Below are 6,515 nucleotides of genomic sequence, written 5' to 3'. Positions count from 1 at the left end.
ACCTCCTTGAGCAAAAAGAAAAATGGGGAATATGTTGGAGAGTTTTTGTGCAGACGTGGCTTGAAGGAAAAAGGGCCATGATCATATACAGCTGGTTAAGCAGTAAAAAGCAGCTGTAAGTAGTCAGTTCTCAGCCTTTTTCCTTACGAGAAAAACAACAACACTGCGTCCTTGATCAAATGATGAGAAAAACACAGTGAAAAACATGGTGTCCTTGAGGGTAATCAATAACAGTCAACAGCAGGATATGAAAAACAAGTATTAGCCTCAACAAGAAACCACAGGTATTAGCAACAAAGGAGGGGTTGGCATGTAATCTGTAATCAATGATGAGCTCGGTTTTTACAATATGTATGAGCTTAATTAACACTACTACAAAAGTATGTAAGCTGGATCAATAAATCTGAGACCGATGATCATCAATAGGATGTGCAAGTCTCCCTTCACTTTCCTCAAGAAAGGGTTTGGCCGCTCTTGTACGAGCGGCGGGGTCTCAGAGTGGGCTGGCTCAGTAGCGGAGCTGCCGAGGGGGGCTCCGAGCCTGCTGGGTCTGAGTCCAGGATGGCAGCCCCGGGCCCGGCAAGTGGGGGGAGAGAGGGCGAAAGGGACCCGAGGCACACCCCCAGGGTCCCCATGTTCGTGGCTGTCTGCGACTTTCCTCCCCCGTTCCTGCTAGGGCAGGATCTGCTCTGCCCGTCCCTGCTAGGGCAGAATCTGCTCTGCCCGTTCCTGGTAGGGCAGGATCTGCTCTGCCCGTTCCTGCTTGGGCAGGATCTGCTCTGGTCGGAGTCACTGCAATAAAGATAAGATCAAGGCAGGGATAGCTGACTCTCCAAACTTCACAAAGTTGTTTATTTTTTTTTAAGTAAGTTTTTTTTTTTTCTGCTTTCTTGCTGTTAAAATGGGGAGGTTTTTGTTATGAGGAATGAGTCTATAATGCTAATTGTAGCTCACAGAAAGAAGGATATGCCTCTGGAGCTCTTCACACAGCTGGATACGAGAAAAAGTGGTGGCTGTAAAAAAACCCAAAAATAAATAAAAATAAAAAAGGCTTTTGCTAAACCCAGAAAGTTTTGAAGAAAGCTGATAGTAAAAGTTAATACAGTATTATCTCTTTTATCACTGTGCTATTAAGAAGTCCTTTCCAGGTACCACTGAAGCAGCAATCCAAACCATGGAAAGAGGGTGAATTCACGCCAGCAGAATCAAAGGACTTTGGACATCCTTGAGGAATAGACTATCACATCTAAACCAGGTTATTACCAAGTTGACTTTCAAACAGGGACTGGGTGGTAAGGGTTTGGGAAGACCCAAATGATCCAAGTAATGCACAAAGAACAGGACCTAATTGAGAAATAAGGCAAAGCTTACATCAATGGTTTCAAGCACTGCCTGAATAAACCCTGAGACTTCTCAACAATCTCCTTGGGGAGGAATACTTCAAACAGAAGGATCAGGACTGTTTAAGTCAGAGAGTTCTTATATTCTGACCTTAGCCTGTGAATTGTACAGGGAAGAGGGGGAATTGCGATTTCCATCAGTGCCATACTGTAAACTTTATTTGATTCATCCCAATATTAGACATGATAGCTGGGTTATAAGTAAATGTTTGAATTGTGGAAATACAACTGGTGTTGTATTTCACCAAATCTATCTCTCATTGTGAGATGTGTCAAAGTAATAACTTAGTTTTGTGGATGGGAATTATTAGTGCCTGTGGAATGAGAGATAAATGAGGAACGGTGGGAAACCACAGTTAAGGAGTGTCAAAAACGATTGGCTAGAAATTAGTAGAAGGAAGTGACAAGGGAAAAAGAGGACAAGCCTGGGCTGAGCACTGTACTCGCCACTGAGAAGCTCACACACACCTGCTGTGCGCAGCAGCCCCATAGGCAGGGAAGGTGGGGTATTAAGCCATACCAGACCCCTGTTACTCCTTTTTCTTTCACTAACTTGCTGTCTTTTCCTTTTCGGGATCCTGGCAAGATCATGTCACAAATGCTACCGAAAGCACTACACAGAAAGAAACCAAAGTTCCTCTTTCATCACCCACACCCATGTCAACAGCCACTGTTATAAACCCATTCAAATTAAGTTCCTGTAAGCAAAATAGGGAAAATTATTTGATTGCAAGAAACTTCTGAAAAAATGGTAATAGATTTGGAATTGAATGTCCAAAAGGAGAGAAATAGATTTGTTTTACATTTAATCATAAAGATACAGTTCAGGAGTCGGTAAAAAAACAACTAGTAAACAAAAAAGTAAAATCAGCACAGCAATCTAACTCTATATTGACCCCAAATTATATGCTGAGTCATTATAACACTCCGAGAAATTATAGAAATGATAAGAAATAAAGTTACTCAGGCATTGGAATGAATATCAAGTCAGCAAACCAAACAAAAACTGTGGTATGACAGAATAGGTTGGCTTTGGACTATTTATTGGCTAAAGAAGGGGGTGTTTGTGGAAAGTTTCATATATCAGATTGTTGAAAATAGATGACAGCAGAGATATTCTTCTGGAAAAAGCAAAAGCTATCAGAAAAATAACCCAGGTACCAGTGCAAAATTAGAAAACAATGTTAAAACCTAGCTGATAGAGCAATGTATTAGAGATAAAATGATAAAAGAAATTAGGATTTTTTATGTGTTACAATTTTTTTGATATTACTTCCTTGTTTAATCCCCTGCTTTATTTGATTGCCAGCATAGTCCAGAGGATGCAAGTATTCAGTCTATTCATTCTTCTCTTGTATTTTTGACGAGATTGAATAAAGCTTTCTAAACTTATGAAAAGTGAGCAGCTGTTTCTCACAGGCTCCATGCCGGCCATCCGGGCACGGAGGAGAGCGCGGGCAGCCGCTCCCTCGGCTGCGATCCCAGCGCAGGGGGCACACGGGGGAAGCCGGCACCAGGAACTCACCAGAACCCCCCGGCCCTCAGCGCGGCCCCCTCCGCCCTCAGCGAGCCCCGAGCTGGGGCAGCACCGACCGCGGGTCCCACCTGGGCTGGAGCCGCCGCCTCTGAGTTCCTCCATCACCTCGCAGCTCTGGGCTCCGCCGCCACCGCTCTCGTCCCGGCCAAAAATCCCTGACACGGCCGCTGCCAACGCAATGTGAAGTCCGTGTGGGAGCGGCTTTTGCATAAGAAGTGCAATAAAGGATCATAAAGCGATAAAGGAGGATAAAGAACCTTTGCCCGCGGTGAACAGAGGTGCCTGCCTTGCCGGAAAATGGAGATGGGAGGGCCGTGCACCGCGGGGCAAAGGGGAGGATCGCGGCCCGCGGCTGCTGACACCCCCAGAAGCAGCTACCGGGGGCTGAGGTTCTTCTCCAGGTCCTCCGGGCTGGGTTCCTTTTCCTTAGCGCGGGTTTTTCGGGATAGGAACTCCTTCCCCCCTCCCGTCGCAGAGCATTTGCAGATCAGGCAGATCAAATGAATCCCAATTGTCAGCGATTTCCACCACCTGCGATTTCTCCCATCTTTTCCTGGTTGATTGTGACAGTTCCTTTGTTTCTTCCCACAGAGCTGGAAAGCAAAATGCCCGCCTGCCCCATGGCCATCCCCGCCGCCTTGTCCCTCTTTCTCTCCCCTTTATTTGGCACCACTTTCTCCCTCCTCCTCCTGTCCCTGCCAGCTCCAGCAAAGCCATTTCACCACTGGCACCAGCTGCCTCCTGTCCCTCGCTCCCATTTTGCCCACTCGGAACTCCTGGAGCCACTGAGTCACCACATTTTTGGGTGTGTTGCCAGGGCTCAGCAGCACCAGGGATTGTATCATTCTTGATATTTGGTGACATTAGGAGGAACATCAATAAAATTTGTACATTAGGCTTCCAGAGGGCAGACTTAGGCCTATTCAGGAGACTTATTCAGAGTTCTTTAGGAAACAACCCTTAAAAACAAAGGAGTTCAGGAAAGGTGATCTCAGAGACCTTGAGGGTACAGGAACAGACTGTCCCTGTGTGCTCAAAGAGAAATCCATGAGGCAAACGTCCTGCCTGGACCGGAATGAGGTTTTGAAGGAACTTAAGAATAAAAGGAGGATGTATCATCTTTGGAAGGAGGGTCAGGTTTCTCAGGAAGTATTTAAGGGTGCTGCTAGGATATGAAGGAAAAAGATTAGGGAGGCCAAAGCTCAGTTTGAACTTAATTTAGCATTTTTTGGAAGGGAAAAATAAAAAATGTTTTTACAAATATATTAATGGTAAAAGGAAGAGTAAAACCAGCTTTTGTCCTCTTTTGGGTGTGGGAGGGAACTGCAGATGAGGAAAAGGCAAATGTGCTCAACTGTTTCAATACTGGGTCAACAACCAATGATGGACTTCGGACATGGTTAGCATAAGAAATTTGATAACAGGGTGCCTTGGCAATAGCAAAAAGAACTTTGAGGATTAAATCAGGATTACAAGAAGATTGAATCACATGTGTTTACAGGAAAAAGAAAATTACATAGGACTTCCGCAAGCAAGAAATGTTAGTTTATGTGATGATTAACCCAATTACTGTAGTAAAACATTACACATCTTCCTATACAAAGTATGTAAGCATTTGTATCCCACAATAAAATCCTTCCATGAGCAGGTGATCCTGCTGGTGGGTGCAGGAAAGGCTGCGGATGTGTCTGTGTGGGCTCCAGCAAGGCCTTTGGCAGTGTCTGCCACAGCTCCCTCCTGGAAAAGCTGCAGCCCAGGGCTGGCACAGGAGCACTCTGTGCTGGGCTCAGCCCTGGCTGGATGGGCCAGTGAGTGGTGCTGAGGGTGCTGCATCCAGCTGGGGCCAGGCACCAGGGCTGTCCCTCAGGGCTCTGTGCTGGGGCCAGCTCTGTTCTGTGTTTGCACTGACCCCATGGATGAGGGCATTGAGGCTTTCATTAGTGAATCTACAGAGGGCTCTGAGCTGGGAGCTGTGTCCCTCTGTGGGAAGGCAGGAGGGCTCTGCAGAGAGACCTGGAACTGTTGGATGGATGGACAGAGTCCAAGGAGATGAAGTTTAATAAATCCAAGTGCCGAGTGCTGCATTTTGGCCACAATAACCCCTGCCATGCTCTGGGCTGGGGACGGTGTGGCTGGGCAGGGCCCAGGCAGAAAGGGACCTGGGGGTGCTGGTGACAGCCGGCTGAACATGAGCCAGCAGTGTGTCCTGGTGGCCAGGAAGGCCAAGGGCTCCTGGCCTGGATCAGGAATGGTGTGGCCAGCAGGAGCAGGGAGGTCATTGTGCCCCTGTGCCTGGCCCTGGTGAGGCCACACCTGCAGTGCTGTGTCCAGCTCTGGCCCCTCGGCTTGGGAAGGACGTTGAGACGCTGGAGCGCGTCCAGAGGGGGCAACGAGGCTGGAGAGGGGCTCGGAAAACAAAGCCTGTGAGGAACCCTGAGGGAGCTGGGGGTGCTCAGCCTGGAGAAAAGGAGACTCAGGGGTGCCCTCATCACTCTGTACAGCTCCTGAAAGGTGCCTGTGCTCAGCTGGGGTTGGGCTCTTTCTCCAGGCAGCATCAACAGAACCAGAGGTCACAGCCTTGACCTGCACCAAGGGAAATATACGTTGGATATTAGGAAGAAGGTTTTTTTGCGTAAAGAGTGATAAATTCCTGGAATGCCCTGCTTGGAGAGGTGGTGGAGTCACCATCCCTGGATGTGTTCAAAAACAGACTGGATGTGGCACTGGGTGCCAAGGTTTAGTTGAGCTGCTGGGCCTGGGTTGGACTCGATCTTGGAGGTCTCTTGCAACCCAGCCCAGAGATTCAGTGAGCGCGGGCAGCCGCTCCCTCGGCTGCGATCCCAGCGCAGGGGGCACACGGGGGAAGCCGGCACCAGGAACTCGGCAGAACCCCCCGGCCCTCAGCGAGCCCCGAGCTGGGGCAGCTCCGACCGCGGTCCCACCTGGGCTGGAGCCGCCTCCGAGCTCCGGGTGCCGCCGCCGTCCCGGTGCGGGCCAGCCACAGCCGGCACGGCCGCTCCTGCCGCAGTTTATAGCGGGTGCCTGTGTGGGAGGGATTTTGGCCGGGTTTGATCAATCAGCGTGCGGCGAATCAGCGAGAGGCGGGGAGGAGGGGAGAGGTCACGTCGGGTCACATCTGCCTCTTTCCCTTTCCCGTAAATCCCTCGGTTGAAAAGAACTGCAGCGCCGTGGGGGGAGGAGCTTCTGGGGCTGTCAACAGTGAATTACGGCAGAGATTCTTGGGGTAGGTAAACCAAAGATAAGCCAAGGGTAAACTCTCTCTTGTCGCAACTTCAAGGATTGAATCAAGGGGAGAACAGGGGTTCCCTCTCGATTTAGATCCCTAAATCATGGATAAGGAGGGTCTCCTCTCAGTTTAATCCCGAATAAAACGTGAATTGGGGGCTTCTCCTCAATTTAGTCTCCTAAAAATAGGAGAAATGCAGTTTCCCTTTTCAATTTCCCTCAACAAAACATTTGGGGGCTTTAGGGCATCATCTTCGTCTGGGAAGGTCCCTTCAAATGGAGGGTCCCCCTCGATGGAACTCTTACAGTGGCACATCCAGAGGTTCCTCTCA

Source organism: Zonotrichia albicollis, chromosome 7 (genome assembly GCF_047830755.1).
Source record: "Zonotrichia albicollis isolate bZonAlb1 chromosome 7, bZonAlb1.hap1, whole genome shotgun sequence".
NCBI lineage: Eukaryota > Metazoa > Chordata > Aves > Passeriformes > Passerellidae > Zonotrichia > Zonotrichia albicollis.
The sequence above is the reverse complement of the archived record's forward strand: the minus strand, read 5'-3'. Positions refer to the sequence as shown.